Source organism: Lynx rufus, unplaced genomic scaffold (assembly GCF_022079265.1).
Source record: "Lynx rufus isolate CCGP_SWC_20201006 ecotype Redwood Valley unplaced genomic scaffold, mLynRuf1.p SCAF_3, whole genome shotgun sequence".
In the NCBI taxonomy this organism is placed as follows: Eukaryota; Metazoa; Chordata; class Mammalia; order Carnivora; family Felidae; genus Lynx; species Lynx rufus.
Window position 1 is genome coordinate 114996551 of NW_025814845.1, and position 20844 is coordinate 115017394.

The following is a 20844-nucleotide window of genomic DNA, read 5'->3' on the forward strand; positions in this document are numbered from 1 at the left end:
GACATACAAATAACTTCATATTCAAAGTAGAATGAACAAAGATGATATAACTATAAACACATCAGCTCCCTTTCTGGATATTTCCTGGTTTATCTCATCACTAAATTTTTGCTTGGTTTAAGCTTGATGATTCCCGTTTAGGATACTTATTATATTGAATGAAAACATGATTTGAAAGGGAGAGCCAGAACAAAGATCGAAGTCACAAAGTATAAGAAGAAAGCCTCCATTTGGCTTACTGCTTTTCTTTCTTCCGTATTGATCTTTATTGTTTACTTACAGACTTTTAGAGCTAGAGAGAGAATGACACAATTATCTAATTCAACTGTCTTTAAAGCAAAGGAATTATTGTTTCATTAATGAAATGTAAAAATCATTGCTGCACTACAGTAATTCAATATTTCCTATTATGAATGTTTCTTGGTTCTATACCTAATATTGCTATTTATTCCAAAGAATATTCTTTTCAGCAAAGTAAACCTTAAAAGTGCATAGCAATTGGAAACATTATTTTTGAATGTATTTCCAAGTAACACTGTCCACTTTTGAAGCCCAATGCTTGGGAACACATGTGCAAGTTTTTTTACAGCTACTCAGTGACCTTAGGACAGGTCACACCTCATCAAGCTGGTGACATTGTATGCTGTTCAGTGTCAGGCCTGCTGAATCAATCAGAAAAGACATAAACTGAAATATGGACTGTGTCTTGCTAGAATTAAAAATCAGATGTTACATCTGTTTTTTAGTTTGACATGTGCCCTTGATCTTCAGTTGTGAGAGCAACTTTGTTATATTTTTTTTATGGTTTAAAAAGTATTTACAGGTGTTAGACCTCAATAATTTTAAGCAAAGGGATTATTCCTTCACAATTCAAATAATCTCATAAATAAAATGCTGTTTATAAACTGCACCTTATTGTTACAACTGGACTAGCCTCATAAAATAGGAAAATAGATGTCTAGTCTTTTATGGTCCAATGTTTAAAAATTTATATGTACAAATATATGTAGATATTTATTGTTTATATTTATCCATCCACATTTCAATATGTATTAATTATGTGGCAAACTAAAGATTAACATATTGTGTGTATTAGTCAGAGCTTGTAAGCTAAACACAAAGTTTGATCATTTGTAGACTTACGAACCACAAACAGGCATATACAATAATCAGAAATGGAGTTTTGTCTCGTTCTTTGTTCTGATATTAGTCCTGGGGAATTCATCCAGAATATCAAAGTAAAGGTTGGAAGGAAAAGGTAACCAGGAACTACCAACATCTGTGATCCATGTCTCCATTGTGGAGAAAAAAAGTTTTAGTGGAAATTTATAGGAAAATATCACTGTCGATAGCGTAACAAACAGGCAGGTAAGAGTGGGAAGGGAGGTGAAACTTAAGGTAACACTATATTGAAGTAAATCTTATCTTACATTTTATTCCACTGGATTTATTCAAGCCTATTTATGAGTATTCTTTATTGGCCTTAATTTTTATCCCCAGTAATAACACTCTTCAAACATACTATTTGCTAAAATCTGCATGGTTCTAAAGTGAACTATTTTTAGAAAACTACGTTCAACTTAATGGGAATAATTAGAACCATGAGGCCTCCAAGAAATGTTTTAATCCATTTAAACCTTTGTGAGTTTTTAAAATAAGAACTCCTGCTATGCACAGATTATTGGGTCAATATTTATATTTAAATAGGGAGAAATATAATTGTAAAACACAAACATAATTATGTTTGGCTACAGCATTTTACATTTTCCAAAATGTTTTAATGTACTCCGCCTGATTGGGATGTCACAACAACCATATATTGTAGGTAAGTGAGTTATTATTGTACTCCTTAAGCATCTCCTGCATTGCAATTTCCCTCCCTGCTTTCATCTAGCACTGTATTTATTCTTTCCTCATGACAATGAAAGAAAAAAGCCTGAACTTAACCTGCTGGGAAGTCATCAAACACTCATTTTATATGTATATGTGCCCCAAATTATAGTTGAAGTCTTAGCAACCTCATCTTGATCTCTGTTTTAAATATCTGAACACTAGTACGGCCAGTTGTAGGGGAAGACCATTCACTGCTAGTAGGGACATGATATTGGTTTCATTTACATGCCTGGAAAAAAAAAGAAATATTTTATATGCATATCATATATGTAGCACACATCTGCATATATGTATGCTATCACTATTTATAAATTTAGAGGCGCCTGGGTGGCTCAGTGGGTTAAACGTCTGACTTCTGCTCAGGTCATGATCTCACGGTCTGTGGGTTTGAGCCCCATGTCGGGCTCTGTGCTGACAGCTCAGAGCCTGGAGCCTGTGCCTCCCCCTCTCTCTGCCCCTTCCTGGCTTGTCCTCTGTCTCTGTCTCTCAAAATTAAATAAACATTAAAAAAGTTTTATAAAAATTAAATAAGTAAATAAAAATAAACTACAAACTTACCAGTGCAAAATGAGCAGCAGAATTCAATAGGATGAGGAACATATTATTCCCAGAATCAAAGAAATGTCTTTTTGACTTTGGTATTCTACCCACAACTGGGCAGAATAAAGAAACAAGAATTTCAATCTGAATTTCCTCAGATGCTGGCCTCGCTTAAAATTATAAGTGTTACCAGCTCGTTCAATGCCTTGACAGTAAAATTACCAGTAGTCCAAAAGTGATTTCAAGATCTCAGGCTTCATCTAGATGTAGACTTCATCTAGATAACTAAAAATGAAACTAATATCGAGATGTGCAATACATAAACAATATTGGCCAATACTATTCTCAGGGCACCGCTGATGGTTTTTTTTTTGTTTTGTTTTGTTTTTTAATTTTTCAATGTTTTTTTATTTATTTTTGGGACAGAGAGAGACAGAGCATGAACGGGGGAGGGGCAGAGAGAGAGGGAGACACAGAATTGGAAACAGGCTCCAGGCTCCGAGCCATCAGCCCAGAGCCCGACGCGGGGCTCGAACCCACGGACCGCGAGATCGTGACCTGGCTGAAGTCGGACGCTTAACCGACTGAGCCACCCAGGCGCCCCCGCTGATGGTTTTCAAGTTAACAGAGAGACAGTCTGAAGCTTTCTGGTCCCAGTCGTCCTGAGGTTTCCTGTATTAATCATGTGTCTGGCTAATAGAAGCCTGGGACTCAAATATTTGCAGTATATGGTATATCATCCCTAGGTATCAAGTTATACCTGTAAGGTTTACCTGAGAGCTGGAGGAAAAGTGAAACTTGCAACTTTGTCTTTCTAAATACCTACTAAAGCCTGTGGGACTAGGAACGGGGGCGCAAAAGGGCCCAACATTCACAGATGTTAAGTCCCTGAAAGATCTTATCTTAGAAAGGCTGAAGACAGCACAAGATGCCGGATTTCATAAGAGGATCTGAGCATGACAGGAGAACTCACCATATCCAACCACCCAGGAAGTATTTTGAGCGCTCCAGGATGAAAGGGTTGGGAAACAGAGATGGGTTTAGCATGAAGCAAATGAGGTTTAAGCTTTGGGGGCCCTCAACGTGCTAAGAGCATCTAAAGAAGTGTTCACACGGTCATGAATTTTTGGAAATTCAGCAAAAATAAGATATTTAACCCTAACCATTAAAGACTACCATTTCTTTCCATCCCAGCCTGCTCTGAAGTTGGAGTCATTACAGGCACGTTTGAGATAGTGAAGTAGAAGTTAAGTCAGGAATACATTTATAGCAAGCTTAATGAAGTTTAATGAGATATATTTCTTTGGTTCCCAGGCATGTATGCCTTAGGTTATTGTCAGCTGGGAGAGGCTTTAAGGAACACACTGTTGTGTAGACACACCCAGTTTCATAACACAAGCATACAAGTCCAAAGGTCAAGTCACAATGTGAGCAAATGCTATAGCACCTGGAACCAGAGCATATGGGTAGAGAAGACGATGTGAAATGTACACAGCCAGAAGGTAGACTGTGGAAAATATCCTAATCGTTAGATGAGTTAAAACTGTAAACAGAGAATTTGATTCACATTGATATCTAGTCAAAGAATTGACTTGTGTCAAGAATATGCTTTCTGGATACAATTATAAATGCACTATGGTGGTTTTCTTAAATTCTAAAACCTGGCATGGTGGTAGCAATTGTAAGTGGTGAAAATATCTCTAAACACAAATTTTAATCAACTATCTCAGAGGAAGGGCTGAATTAGCTTTCTGTATCGAAAATACTATATTTCTTATGTAAAGAAGTATTCAAAGAGTATCAGCCCAAGAGGAGAAGAAAATAATATCTTAGAGGTGTGGAGATTTTGTGATATCTTCGTCATTAGTCAACTTTTTCAAATGTGATGTGCGTTTTAAATTCTCTATCAATAGTTTCTTTCATAGCTAAATCTGCATTCATACTTTTGTATCCTTTTCTCAAAGAGTTTCTACAAAATTGAATAAACTTCAGACTCCACAAAACTTCTATCTTCCTCCAGGTGGTGTATTAATAATATATTGATTTAATTTGTACCTGAATCAGGCTGTTGAATAAGGCTCTTCCAATAGTTTGAGATTTCTACTAACACCAAAGCTGAGAACTATTGGTGCTAAATAGCACACATTGTCGAGACTGCCCACATACACATCTCCATGTGCCTACTGAAGGTTCTGTCTGCTGCTGCAAACATTATATACCCTTCCAGGCTTAGGTAAAATCAGACTAAAAAGTTCAAAGAGAATGAGCAAGAATCAAGAGTCATTAACCTAAGGAGAGAATATAATGTGCTTTTCTCCTCCACTTCAGGTCCACCTTCCAACCCTTCTCCACCTCACCCCCAGCACCCACAATCCCACCCAGACAGGCTGACCAGTATGGGTGCATCAACGGGTGCTCATGCCCTCTGGCTCTCTCTGGGTGCCACTCTTATGGAGAATGAACAGGAGATGGGAAAGAGGAAGGAGAGTTATGGTGTTACCAAAAGCTGGCTGTTCCTAGCAGTGAAGGACACAACTCATGTTGGTTACCTTCTCTGCACAGCTCTGCCTCCAGCTTCAGTAACCACTTTCTCCCTAGTATTTCAGTCTTAGGGATAGTTATTGCAGTTTTGGAGTGGTGGGGGGGGTCCAAAGCCGATGGCCAAGAAAGAATTCTTGAGAGGTCTTTGGTGCAAAAAGATTACTTTATTAAAGCATGGGAACAGGACCCCATGGGCAGAAAGCATGGGGACAGGACCCCGTGGGCAGAAAGAGCTGCACTGGGGTTGTGAGGAGTGGCTGATTACATACCCTGGAGTTGGTTGGGGAAGGGGGCGGTAAAGACAAAAGGGAGGTTTCCAAAAGGACTTTCATATGCTAAAGAGGACTCCTAAGATACTAGAGGCCTAGCTATTGTCAGGCTAAGATATTTTTCCCTCTAGCAAAGCATTAACTTTTAAAAACAGTAGGGAGTTTCTGGAAAAAAAAGTTCTAATCCCCTCCCTCAAGTACTTGTCAATGGCAGAAGGTTATAAAGAAATTTCGTTTTCTCTATATTTTCTTCTTGCCTTTGTTCCCCACATCACCATGGAGGGGAGGGTGATGTTAAGGCTCCAGGAAACTGAGTCTACAGGTTTCTGGATATTGCCTTTTTTCTTGTAAATCACTAAAATAGTTGCAAACTGATGGAGACTAATGTCCTGTATGACTTTGGTCTCTATCAGTTAACCATTTGTTTTTCCATTTCCTTTGTTCTTGGGCAGCCAGGAGTGCCTGAGAAATATCACACCTATCCCACTTGGTGGGGAAGGTGGGGGTTTGAGGGGTGACATCTTGCCTTTTGCTCCCTCATCAAAGTGACTGTAAGAGTTCAAGGGTATTGAATTTTCCCTTTTGGTTTTCTTCTATCCTTCCTGTATCTTTTTAAACACTCATTTTTTTCATGAATGAGTGAAATTCATTGTTTTACTTTGATCATTTTATAACAAGCTTTTATTTTCTCATCCTTAGGCTTTCCCAGGTGAGTTCTTTTTTCTAATTTTGTGTGTGTGTGGTGAAATGTACAACATTGACTACCTTAACCACTTTTAAGTACACATTTCAGTGGTATCAGTTTCATTTGTATCCATTATACAACCATTGCCATCATCCATTTCTAAAACACTTCACATCTGGAAAAACTGAAACCCAATACCCATGAAACAATAACTCCCCATTTTCCTTCCCCCCGACTCCTGGCAACCATCATTTAACTTTCTGTCTCTAAAAAGGCAATTCATAGAATGGGATAAAATATTTATAAATCATTTATCTGATTAGGGATTAATATCCAGAATATATGGAAAACTATAAAAACTCACCAACAAAAACACAGACACTTCAACTTATAAAACAGCAAAAGGCTGTTTTGAATAGACATTTCTCCAAAGAAGACACGCAAATGACCAAACAAGCACATGAAAAGCCCTTGAACATCAGTAATCAGTAAGATCATGCAAATCAAAAACCACAATGAGCTATTACCTCACAACCCATTAAAGTGGCTATGACAAAGAAAAAAAAAAAAAGGTACAGGTGGAGATGTGGAGAAATTGGAATGTGTGCACTGTTGTTCGAATGCAAAATGGTGCAGCCACTGGGGAAAACAGTATTACGGTTTCTTAAAAAAGTTAAAATACAGGGGCACCTGGGTGGTTCAGTTAGTTAGGTGTCTGACTCTTGATTTTGACTCAGGTCATAATCTCACGGTCGATGGGTTCGAGCCCATTGTTGGGCTCCACACTGCCAGTGCAGAGCCTGCTTGAGATTCTCTCCTTCCGGCCCTCCCCTGCTCTCTCTGTCTCCCCTTCTCAAAATAAATACACTTAAAAAATACATAGATAAAAATAAAAATACAATTACCATATGACCTACCAATTCCACTTCTAAGTATATACTCAAAACAATGGAAAGCAAGGCCTCAAAGAGACATTTGTATGCCCACATTCCTAACACGTTGTTTATGACAGCTAAAACATAGAAGCAATCCATGCCCATTGATAGATGAATGGATAAACAAAATGTAGTCTATACATACAATGAAATATCATTCAACCTTAAATAGAAAGTAAACAGTTGGTCTCTTTTCAAGTTTTGTAAACTGCTTCTCATTTGACCATTTTGAAAGTAGTATCTGTTTCCTACTGTCACTTAAACTAATGTCCACCAAAACCACGTGAGGGGGTCTTCAAGAAAGCTAATCTCTTTGAGTGGTTATCAGTAAAAAGGGGAAATGGATTTTTGAATAACTTTGGATTTCCAGTTTGTCAGTGGCCTTGCTGGTCTTCCTTCTATGCTTCCAGGTCTCCTGCCAGAAGGGGTTCCTCAGACGACTCAGAAGAGCTCACACAGGAACACATTCCCTGCAGCAGGGAATTGAGCACTGGGAGGTCACCAGCAGAGCTTCCTAAGAGGATGCATGTGCCGTAGGAGAGGACCCCGATTTGAGCTTCTGTCACTCGCAGAAGCAAAGCAGAACCCCAAGAATCAATCAAGAAGAAATTGCTTATCATGTGCTCAGTTACACAAAAGATATTTTTCTCTTTCCTTTCCTCCTTTCCAAGCTCCAACACTCTGGAGGATCCAGAGGTGATAAGAGTAGGGATACCAGATAAAATACATGATGCCCAGATCAATTTGAATTTCAGATAAACAGTAACAACAATGAGCATAACTGTGTACTATGAAATACTTGGATTATACTTATAATAAAAATAATTTGTTTATCCGAAACTCAAATCTAACTATTTTTCTTTTGTGTCTACTTTTGTTTTTGATAAATCTGACAGCCCAATCTAAGACGAGGAGACAGTGTCTCAGGATTAGAGCTTTCCCACCCCTACCCCAAACATCATTTTTTTTTTAGGCTGATCAGTAAGGGGAGGACAAAAGGAGAGTTTTAGATCAGAAATGAGATTGAAATGCTAAACTATTCTGGACAATACTAGCCTTTTTTTCTATGAAATGGAGAAAGTTCTAGAATCTACATAAATCTCTTTAAATGGTGACAAGGAGAAAAGTAACACATATTCATGTTTTTGGGCCCCACCCCACCAATTTCAGGTTTGCCCAACAAGAAAATTAAATTCAAGAGCTTGATAAAATGTCCAAATACAACCTTGGGTTGTCATTAATTCTACTGTGAAGACTGTCTATCTACACACAGACTAACGACTACCATCCCTAGAAATAGATACAATGTGTTTTTGAAATAATGGCTGGCTGTGAAAACAGATGTAAGAGTTTTTATGTGGGTTCTCAGACATCAGTGCAGGCTTGGGAAATACCAGATAGCTGAGATGGTGATGAAAATGGGGACTTTCCAATCCCTTCTTAAAAGCCCCTGTGCAGACCTAAAGTACTTGGCTGGAGGTTCAAGTGGAATAACATGAATGCAGCTTTGATAGAGCTTGCTGACCATGCTGATTCCTCTGCGGTGTCCAGGAACTCTTATAAAGAAGGATGTATAGAAAGTGATCCTTAAATCCCACCTCAGATGCTCAGTATTTTTTTAAAAGACTGAATGAACCTCTTCCTAAAGAAAGAATATCTCTGTAAGAATGCCCTACATCTCAGAACCTGGCATCCCTCCCTAAAATGGGCACACCACCAGAAACACAATCTCATTTCACAGAAGGGACAGAAAAGTGTGCAGTCCAGTCTTTTGTGGTAACCAGGAAGACATAAAAACATAAGTAATTCTGAACTTGTCCCACGGGGAAGACACTTTGGATCCCTAGTTAGAATAGGTTGTTTAGATGTGAGCCCACTCTTCTCCTGAAGTTAATGAAGCTCATTTGGGAAGAGGGAAAGAGGGAAGAGATAAAAAGTTTTTACAGTCACCAAGATCTGTGGCAGGGCTATTTGGTGATGCTTTCCATGGCTTGAGACTCAGTAAATCAGACAGGCAGATCCTGCTTCTATGAGAGTGAGTGCTCAGGTATCAGAGGCCAACTTGGTAGATCTTATGAACTGATAGGATTCTACCTGAGAGTGAAAGATAATACAGAAGGCCTAACTCGTAGGGACAGAGATACATTGTCTTCCACAAGCTTGTCAGAGAAGCCCTTTCTGAGAAGGTAGCATTTAGGATAAGAAGTCAGCCTTGCAAATAGCAAACGGGAAGAGCAACCCAGACAGTTGAAACAGTGCAAGGTAGGATTCAAGGTCAAAAGGAGCACGACATATTTGAGGTATGAATAGAAGTCCATTGAGTGGGAACATGGTGAGAGAGCAAATGGCTCAAAGGAGTTAGGGAGGTAAGTTAAAAGTCGAGCAAAAAAAAAGAATAAATGAGAAAATAAATGTGCGATTACTATAAAGCATATTTGCATTCCACTTATCAGTCAAATTCGGGAAGAAAGGATCCTCTAAGCACAAAGTGAGTAGCAACTGTTTTATACAGAAAAGGAAGGCAAAAATCAATCCTCAGAACCTGCAGAAATAAAAGAATTTAAAGTCTTGGAGAAAGCCAACACCAACGTGAGAAGTAGATACAGGGCTTCGCAGTAAGGAAGATACCCTTCTCCCCACCTTTCAAGAAAGCTGATGAAGAAGAAATTTCCCCCCAAGGTTCCCACACTGGGAAAGCACCAGTACAAAGAAAAGCCCCCTTGTTTCTTTCCATGGACAGTGGAAAGTTTCTGCTTTGTTTTTGCTTTTGTGTTTGTGTGTGTGTGTGTGTGTGTGTGTGTATTTTAGTGAGATAAAAGCTATTTACTGACACTGAGTAAAACATATACAAAGAATTCTGAGGAACAAGCTGAAAACTTTCCCTTGCTTATTTTCTCACACAGAGACCCATATTGCCCTGAAGGCAGGATGTACCAGTTTTCCTTTCTGGAAAAGCAAACAGGCAGTGAGCTTCACTGAGAGAGCAGATTTTGTCCTTAAAGACCTGCAGGGCAGAGATCCTTCTAGTGAGTGGTAGTAGGTATAGTTGCCCCCAGTGCCAAGACAGACAGGGCCAGCTAAGGGAATCGAGGGCACGGAATAGTGTCCGTAAAACTTCAAGAAGACCATGGCTCAAAACATGTTAAGGGATATCCTGTGTGCTTAGGATTTTCTTACCAGGGAAAGAACACCCCTTAATTGGCTTTTGAGAGACAGTAGTCATTCCCACTGACAATAAGTAAGTATGACAGAGTCATAGTGAGAAGAATTATTTAGATAACTATGACCATAACTGTCAATTTCTAGACTAAGTAGAATTTAGTCTTCAAAAAAGAGATCTTTCAATCATGAAATTTTGGAACTGGAAGATAACTGGAAGTACAAGTCATTAATCTCCCTATTTTTCAAATTAGGAAAATGAAACAGAGACAAAGCAGGTGATTTAAAGACAGCTATAACAGGTGCAAGGTCTATGAGTTTCATGTGCTCTCCCCTCATTCTTCTTACTGCTCCCAAGGGCGGTATAAACAAGACTCCTAAGACCTCCAAAGAGTGTAAAGGGAGTCCAAGCACAGCATGCCTATTTGTGAATTTAATCAGTGGAAGTTTTCATCTATTTACTTCTTGCAAGAGAAAAACTGGGGCAAGAGTATGCTTAACATCTCCTTCTTTGAGAGTACATAGCCGTGTGTACATGTTGCCTATGGAAGTCTACCATAGCTAGCTCAGTGTACTTGGAGCAGAAGCGATCATTGATCAGAGGTGAAAATGAGTAAGACTCTGGACTCAGAGACATAGGTTTGCAACAATGCTTTGCCAACAAAACGTACTTCAGAGAAAGTAGTTGTTCATTTTTAATTAAATCACCCTTTTATTTGAAGGGCAAATACATCCGTTTTTTAAGTATAGAGAGTAAAAGAAAATTTTAAAATATAAAGAGCTTATAAAGGGGCAATAATTCAGAAATAATTACCAGGATCAGTAATTTTAAGAGTTTGGGACTCTGCATATTTCTGATGTCAAATTTTCAAAGTGAATTTTAGAACCCCTGTATCTCAGAGCGTATTTAATACCTTTGCAAATAATCAGCTCTTGTTTTTATTTGTATTTCACTATCAAGAACATGCTTTTCTCCCTTGAAGGTGCAATTAAAAACAATGATAATGATAATAACGTATGAACTGCTGTTTTAGATAGTGTGATCTCTTAAAAATGTTATCATCTCTCTGACTCACCCTATTCCATTTCAATCTATAGTTCTGTAAGCAACAAAATGATGTGGTAGGCAGAATAATGGACCCCCAAGAGACTTCTAGGTCCTAATCCTCAGCACTTGTGACTGTTACTTTACATGGCAAAGGGGAATTACCTGTGCAGATGGAATTAAGGTTGTTGATCAGCTGACTTCAAAATAGAGGGATTGAGGCACCTGGGTGGCTCAGTCGGTTGAGCATCCAACTTCGGCAGGGGGCGGTCATGATCTCACTCACAGTTTGTGAGTTTGAGCCCTGTAAATCGGGCTCTGTGCTGACAGCTCAGAGTCTGGAGCCTGCTTCGGATTCTGTATCTCCCTCTTTCTCTGCCCCTCCCCCCACTCATGCTCTGTCTCTCTCTCTCTCTCTCTCTCTCTCTCAAAAATAAATAAGCATTAAAAAAGTTTTTAAAAATAAAATGGGGGGGGTTATTCTGGATCATCCAGAAGGGCCCAATTAATCACAAGGGTTCCTTAAATGTGGAAGAGGGAAGCAGAAGAGTCAAGTGTCAGAATTACACAATGTGAAAAAGACCTGCATAGCCATTGCCAGCTTTGAAGACAGAAGGGGCCCGAGCCAAGCAATGTCGGGCGTTGTCTCCAAGAGCCTCCAGAAAGGAACTCAGCCCTGACCTCATCTTGATTGTAGCCCAGTGTGACCTACATTGGACTTGTGACCTCTAGAGGTCCAAACAATGAGACTAAGATGATAAACTTGTATTGTTTTAAGCTACCAAGTATGGTAATTTGTTACAGCAGTCACAGAAAACTAATATACGTGACAAGGGAATATAAAATCACCCAGGTTGCAAACAATATTAAGTAAGTTAGAGTTAAGAAAAATAATTGAATTTGGAAATTAACTTCTCCACAATTTCATGCCACACTTTCCAAAAGGAAATTAACAAATTCAGCTTCTAAAAGAACATGAAAGCGGTGTTGTTTGCACAGAATATACAACTTGTTTAATGTTATTTTACCCTAACCATATTCTCTATTCTTCATTATGATTATTCCTTTTAAACTTCTGAACTGTCTATTATAAATTTAAAAATAAAACTAATCTGTACCATTTGAGTTAAGTATTCTAATCAATCACTCAATATTTGTTGAGTTCTCTCTGCGCAGCTGTTCTCAGAGGATTTACTGTTTATGTTAAGAGATTAGTTTTTATTTTTTAACATAAAAAGAGTGGTACAATAAAAGTAGGAATTTTACAAATGAATTTTACAAATTCCATTAGATGGAATGATTTGAGAATATTCTAATAAATATTCATGGCACTATTAACAAAAAGGTATTTTTATTCAAGACTGTAAGGAGTAGTATAAAGCTTAGTCTGAGATAGATCTGCAAACTTTCAAAAACCAGCAATACAACAACGGCTCTTTTAAACATGTGATATAAATATCAGTGCTTAATTTTTAGAAAAATAGTTTGATTTACATTTGTATTATAAAATAATGAATATCAATCATTATTAATAAACACATATGACTCTATTTGAATAGTCTTATCCTTAAAAGAGAAAACTTAGCATTACTCACCACATACTACAAAATCTCTGATTACTTGGACATTTTTGCCTTCACATATGTTGTGTTTATTATCGCTATCCTTTATGAGAATTTATTTTCAAATTACAAAAGCAGCACATGTTCATTTTAAATAGAGAATAACATAAATATGGTAAAAGAAAAAAATGACAAATCTTGTCTTCTCCAATCATTGTCTCCATTAAGATACCAATATTAATAGCTTGGCATATGTTCTTATTAACATTTTTGTATGTTAACATAAACTAATCAATGTGTGTTCCTAAGTATCAGAGGGTGTTATTGTTGTTTTTACAAAAGTATGAACTTTCACTATACAAATGAGTCTTTCCTTGAGTCTGTTTTCCTTTTACTAATGTTTCACGGATGTCAGTATTGTCACTAGCCGCATAACATTCCATAGTTTGGACAGTAACACAGCATAATTTCTTCAACATTTCTCTATTGAGGAATATTTTAGATTGTTTTCAATTTTTATCACAGAACACAATGTCGATTCACATGTCTTTTTTGTATACACAAAATATTTACGGCTTATGTTTTTCAGATAGATTCTACAAAACACACTGCTGTGTTACATGTATACTCTTAATTTTAATAGGGGCGCCTGGGTGGCTCAGTCAGTTAGGCATACGACTTTGGTTCAGGTCATGATCTTACGGTTCAAGGGTTCAAGCCCTGCATAAGGCTCTGTGCTGAGAGCTGAGAGCCTGGAACCTGCTTCAGATTCTGTGTCTCCCTCTCTCTCTGACCCTCCCTTGCTCGTTCTCTCTCTCTCTCAAAATAAAAAGCATTAAAAATGTTTAATTTTAATAGATATTACAGATTAAATTCAAGAGTCAGATTACATTCCAAGAGTTGTGGCAATTTGACTCACAGACAGTACATGAAAAAATGCATCTTTTTACCATCTAAATAACTGGATGTTTCAATCTTCTGATTATCAACAAACTTATGGTTGAAAATGGAATCTCATGGATCTTTTAATTGAATTTCACTCAAATTAAGCATCTCTTCCTATATTTCTTTTCCATTTGCATTTCTATTTCTGTGGAGGCCTGATTTTGTCTTTTGTTCCATTTTTGTACTGAATAGCTTTTCCTTTCATTTCATTCTTAATTGGTAGGAGCTTTAATATTTAAAGATATTTGTACTTATTCTACCATATGTCTTATAAATATTTTCTCTCAAATAATTTTTATATTTTGATGTTTTATTGTGTCTTTTTCCACATAGAAAATTTTAATTTTTATATAAAAAAATGTGTCATTTTTTTTACTTCTGAGGCACCACTGTAATTTTTTATTGAGAGGAAAGTAGTAATTAAGCACTTTGCATTAGTCCTACTAGTTTTACATTCATTTCTTAATTCACTAAATTCAATATTAAAAATATCCTGAAACTTGCTTACGTACCAAACTCTCTAACATTATAGTTTACCAAAAATTATTTTCAAAACAAAGTAATTCCTAAATTTAAAAATTCCTAATTTAAAAATTCCTAATAATTTTTTAAATGACATACATGTATAGAATTTGAATTTAGAGAAGATTATCATCTTGATTGTTGATAATTGATATTTGCTGAGTTAATAGCAGTGTCACTGTCTAAACTGCTCCCTAGAACATTCAGAATATTCTGTCATTATCAATACGAAATGTTTCACCTTTAAAATAAGACACAATAAACACATGTATCCATGTGTTTGTCTGTAAACAAATGAATAAATATAGAGATAGGTTAATAGCTTGGAGCCAGGTAAATTAGCGGGGATGGTAGGGATAATATGTGAGAAAAATTCAGTTTAGTGTAAAATTTTGCCATATTCTGTTACCTGAATCTTCCTAAATCTATCTATCTCCTTTATGGTAGTATGAAGGTCTGAACACCATTACATGAGAGATTAGGAATTTGCATCATTCTGAAAACCCATTACACCGCTGTATCTCATTCGGTTGAATAGAATGCAAAAGGTCGGCCTGGCATTCACATTCTCTTTTCTCCAAGGAAAATCCACTGATTTCAGAATTCTCATCAATCAGCTCTAGAAGCTGAGCAGAGCTTTTGACATCTTTGTGAAACAAAAGGGGATAAGTCTTGGACTTAAAAGTCCTGGGAGTACGCGGCTACCTGAAGGACGGCACCATTCTCCTAGTCTGCCCTGGGGTGTGACCTGGAAGCCACGGAGGTGCTGGTCCTGGCTGGATACCGCGTGCAGAAGGAGAACAAGCTGAGTCTGGCACCCCCGGGGACCTGGTCTGGCAGGTGTGCAAAGGGCCCGCTCCGGGCTGGCTGCCCGGAGAGCAGAAGGATCTTGTGGCCTCTTCCCCTGAGCGCTTGGGCAGGAGATCCCAGAGACTCAGCCCAGCACCAGGGAGGTACCCTCACTCTGCATACAGCTGAGGTTGCCCGGCCAAATCTCGAGGTCCCCAATGATGCTGCAAAGTGAACTTCGACTACAACCTGGAGCAGGCAGATGAGCTAAAGCTGCAAATTGAGGAGATGGTGGAAGTGATAAAGGGGAATGGGGGTGACTGGTGGCTGGGGAATAAGAACAAGCAGCTGGCAGCCTTCCCATCCAACTTTGTGGAGTTGCTGGACAGTGGGCTCCTACGCCTCAGGAACCCAGACATGCCTTCAGTCAGCGCTGGTCTCCAGTAGGCCTCCCAAGCTGAGCAGCCTGACCTATGACAGCCCTCTAGACTACCTGCAGACAGTCTTCCGCGCTGAGATCTACAGGGTCCTGCCCAACTACCAGCCTGAGGCCCCGGAGTAGTTGGTGCTGTGGAAGAAGGATGAGGTAAAAGTACTGAGGAAGACCATGGAGGTTAAGGAAAGTGGTATCTCGGGAATCAGCTCCTACTAAGGAATCAAAGAAGATGCTACTCAGAACAGCCCTCCCTACAGTCAAGAAGCTGGTGACAGCCCCCCACTGGGCACAGCACAGCCAAACCATCTGAGACACCCGGTGGAGCCAGTTAGGAGTGCCCATCCCAGAGGAAACCCTGACTCCAGATAGGGTCCCCATCTCAGAGGAGGCCCTAACTCTGGAGTTCAAGGTTCTAGCCCCAAACAACCCCACCCTGGAGGAGAGCCTGACTGGACAAGTGCCCCCAGCTCAGACAGTGTCATTTCTGGGGATGAGGCCCCTGTCCCAGAAGTCCCACCTGAGGATGAAGCCCCTAGCCTAAAGATGGCCCTTCTTGGTGACAAGACCTCCACCCTAGAAAAGGTCTCGACCCCTGAGCAGGTGAGCAGGAGGAGAGCAGGTGCTCTCTGAAGAGACCTTCACCAGAGACAACACTCAGTTCCATCACTTCTTTCTGGAGCAAGCCCTGCCAAAGTTCAAGTCTCTTGTAGCCAATAAGACTCAATCCCAAGAAGTCCACATGCCAGAGGAGCCCCACCCCTGCATGATGATGCACCATCTCCATCAGAGGGACAGCCCCCCCTTCCAGTCTAAATCCAATCCAGGGTCCATGCCTGCCCTTGAGAAGGCTACAACCCTCCTCTCCAAGGCACCTGGGAGCATGAGGCTACCTCGAAAGAGGCTGTACTCCCCAAAGAGGAAGTGCCCCAGAGAGAGCAGGTATCCTACTCGAAAGAATCCTCATCCCATCAAGTCAACTCCAGACCTCGAAGACACTCCCACCCTACTTTCCTTGGTCCCGCAAAATCTCAGGGACAGCGAACGTGATAGGTGATATAATGAGGCTACAGGATGAGATGCAGTCTTTGAGGAAGTGTGGGAGCAGACAGGGAGTACAGCTAGAGAGGAAGCTGGCCGACATCTGGGAGGAGCTGAAGACCGAGAAGTAGAAGCTCCAGCTGCTGGAGGTGCAGATGAAGCAGGGGACTCAGGAGTTCAGGATCCAGGGCTCTATCCATGCACAGATGCAGAGGCCATGAGGATGGGGCAGGGAGGGACTAAGGCAGGACTCTGGGGGGGTCACATTCCGGCCACCTCCGTCCTTGCACACAACTTTGAGAAATGCAAAAACCTGCCTTGTACGTGGAGGGAAAAAAAAAAAGACAGGAAGTAAAAAGAAAAGATTTTAAAACAAAAGGTCCCAGTAAAATCTCTCAAGCTCTAGATTAGGAACCTACAAGCTATGGTTTAAAAGAGTAAACAGGAAACGTGCCAGCCCTCATAAGGGCTGCAGCTACCTTCAAATGAAATAAGCATGTTTAAATAATCTAGCAGGATTCTTAGCCACCTGACAGAAGTCAAGGTAAATCATCTCTGAGTAAAGATAATTGTGCCTTAAGCATCAAATTACTTTTACAGATTTTCACACCAATATCCAATTCTCAATCACAAATAAGCACATGAAGAGATGGATTAACTTGATGAAAAACAAACAATAAACAGTAGAAACAGATCTTCAGAGATAAGCAGATAAGCAAAAGAGACTTTAAAAATGAATATGTTGCTTAAGTTTGAGAAACCAAAAGACAAGAATAAGAATACTGCAGAAAACTAGAAAGTATTAAAAAAATAATAACCAATAGAAACTCTAACTGAAAGATACAAAACCAAAATGCAAAAGTACTGGATAGATTTAACAGCAAATTAGACACAACCGAAGAAAGAATTAGTAAACGACAAGGCAAGCTATAAAGAAAATAAGCATCTGAAAGCATGGAAAAACAAATGAAATATACAGAAGAGAATATAGAAGACAGAGGGACATGGTAAAAAAATTACATGGTCTATTATACGTGTAATTGGAGAAGAAAGAGGTAATGAGGTGAGGTAATATTTGCAAAGACAACAGCTAACAATTGTTACAGTCATACATTTCTACAGTTTCCAATTGTTACGATGCATTGGTATACTATAAATCATAAAAATGAATGACTTCTAGTTATATCAAAATAATATGGATTAATCTTACACACATGATATTAAGGGGAGGCAGCCAAATACAGACATGATTTATACATATAAAGTTCAAAAACAGACAAAATTATGTTATAATGTCAGAAGTCAGAATAGCAGTTATCTTTAAGACAGAAGAAGAAGGGGCGCCTGGGTGGCGCAGTCGGTTAAGCGTCCGACTTCAGCCAGGTCACGATCTCGCGGTCCGTGAGTTCGAGCCCCGCCTCGGGCTCTGGGCTGATGGCTCGGAGCCTGGAGCCTGTTTCCGATTCTGTGTCTCCCTCTCTCTCTGCCCCTCCCCAATTCATGCTCTGTCTCTGTCTGTCCCAAAAATAAATAAAAACGTTTAAAAAAAAAATTAAAAAAAAAAAAAAAAGAAGAAGAAAATACTGATTGAAGAGTCATAAGGCAGGCTTCTGAGTGCTGACAGTGTTCTATGTGTTGACCTTGGTGTCAGTTACCCAGGCATATTCACTTTGCAATATATATATATAAATATACATAGTTTACATTGTATAAATTTGTTATACTTCATATAAAAGTTTAAAAATAAAGCAAAATAATAATTATAATATGCTTTTGGTAGAGAAAAATATTAATTCCAAAAACAAAAATAAATTTATTTTTGTAATATTTATTTATTTTGAGAGGGAGAGAAGGAGGAGAGGGAGAGAGAGAGAGAGAGAGAGAGAGAATGAGAGAGAGAGAATACCAAAATCCCAAGCAGGCTCCACACTGTCAGCACAAAGCTGGATGTGGGGCTCAATCTCACAAACCGTGAGATCATGACCTGAGCAGAAAGCAAGAGTCAGACATGTAACCCACTGAACCACTCAGGCATCCCAAGGAATTTATCATTTTAATATGGTTCTTAAATTAAGAATTACATTTCAAGATTTACATTTTAAATATGTAACTATTAGTAAGACTATAGACTGTTCCACAGTTTCTGTAATTTAGGATTCCTCTGATGAAAAAAAAAGTCCACAGCTCACTCTAGCAAAAAGAACCTTTGTAATTATACTTATAAAATTTTTCCAGTATTTTTTATTTTTCTGATTTCCAAAATGGTCAGCTAGAATATATAAATACTGAAAGCTGCGTGTGAATGTCTTTCCTTTTTCAGAAACATGACTTCTATATACTAAGTAATATATATGCACAAAGAACCTGCTAGTCATAATATCCATTCTGGTTCAGATTCAAGGCAGCAAGTTATAAGAGGGATCCCTTTTCAATTATCTGATTAAGTTAACTGAGCAAATCTTGATTGCTTGCTTGATATGGAATCACTGATATACAAAAATTTTGTGATGAAATCTGTAACCTTAAATTATATTTTAATGAGACTTGAAGAAAGTATATATCATCACCAATAGTTGAAACTATTTAGTGATTTTAACAAGATACCAATATGCCAAACACAAAGAAAATATGTGAAATCTCATTATTAGGTGTGAATGCTAAAATTGAGGGGTCATTTCATTGTTTAACAAATTCCTAGGAACAGGAAACCTAATCATTTACAATGATTACTGTTGATAATCTAAAGCATGAATTACTCTGAGACTTGCCAAGAGAGATGTGAAAAGACATTTCTTCAATCAAGTGTAAGAAAAGCCATAGAGATCAACTTTAATAATAAATAAGTGTTGAAATGTCAAGAGAAATGTTATAAAAACTAATCTATATATCTCTGCACTATTTTTTAAACTTCTTTTCATGTAGTTTTATCCTTTTAAAGAGGGCAACTTATGAAAGAATAACAAAATTGAAATGTACGTCACTGAAAAATTTTTTCGTATAAATAAATCCATGAATCAGCATGTACATAGAGATACACTTATATCTGTATCATTGCACTTAACACATCATCCTAAAACTGTATATTTATTTATTCCCCCAGTGCATTGTAAGCACTACATAGGCAGGAGACAATATCTTGTTTACATTCCCAGGACCTTACACAATATGATGCTCACTAAGCACTTGTTGCATTTAACTGAGACTTAAAAAAATAGTCTTATTTCAGCAATCCCCCCAACTTAAATTATAATAGCAAATTTACACTAGTGCCCCATTTTATTATTTAAAATAAAGAGCAGAGAAATAAGGCCTGTGGGCAGAGACTATTCTCTGCTTCTCAAAATTCATGCCCTTCCTCATTATTAATAATAGAACTCCAATTTTTAGCTGTGCACTTGCCATCCAGTAAAAAGACCTTTCCTTGTTTCCCTTGCAGTTTAGTACAGTCGTGTTAGCAAGGCCATTCAGGAAATGAGTACTTTCAAAAGGAGAAGGCAAGTAAACAAATTATATATTAAAATAAAAAATATACATGATAAAACTAAGTATATTATCGGGGCGCCTGGGTGGCGCAGTCGGTTAAGCGTCCGACTTCAGCCAGGTCACGATCTCGCGGTCCGGGAGTTCGAGCCCCGCATCAGGCTCTGGGCTGATGGCTCGGAGCCTGGAGCCTGTTTCCGATTCTGTGTCTCCCTCTCTCTCTGCCCCTCCCCCATTCATGCTCTGTCTCTCTCTGTCCCCCCAAAAATAAATAAACGTTGAAAAAAAATATTTAAAAAAAAAAAACAAAAAACTAAGTATATTATCAAATTCAGAATGCTCTAATACCACCATATGGTAGTGTGTTAATCACCTAACTATATAAGAATAAAAGGACAAGCTATTGTAACTATAGCTACAATAATTTGTTAATGAATACACAATATAAAAAAAGGTAAATGGTGATATCAAAAATATGTTACATGTTAATTGTGTCTCAAAAAAAAAGAGAAAAGTTAAAACCAAAGGTACAACAGAAAGAAAGAAAGAAAGAAAGAAGAAAGAAAGTCAAAGTGTAGAGTTTTTGTATATAACCAGATTTAGGTTGATATTAACATAAAAGACTATTATTATAGCTACAAGATATTTATGTAAACCTGATGGTAACCACAAAGCAACGACTTACAGGAGATCACAAAAGATAAAGAAAGTGAATCAAAGACCACTATGGAAATTCCCTAACCCAAAAGGAACGCAGTAAGAGAGGAATAAAGGAACAAGGAAATTTACAAAGCAGCCAAAACAATAAGATGGCATTAGTAAGTTCTTACCCATCAAAAATGAATTCGATTCTCCAATCAAAAGGCACAGAGTTGTGGTGCCTAAGTGGCTGTCAGTTAAGTGTCCAACTCTTGATTTCATCTCAGGTCATGATCTCATGGTTGTGAGATGGAGCTTTGAGTCAGGCTCCACGTTGGGTATGGAGCCTGCTTAAGATTCTCTCTC

The 20844-nt window shown here is 38.4% G+C and overlaps 1 pseudogene; it reads left to right on the forward strand.

The window, feature by feature from the left end:
• The first annotated feature begins 4829 nt into the window (after positions 1-4829).
• Positions 4830-15631, forward strand: LOC124521140 (uncharacterized; annotated as a pseudogene).
• The last annotated feature ends 5213 nt before the right edge of the window (positions 15632-20844 follow it).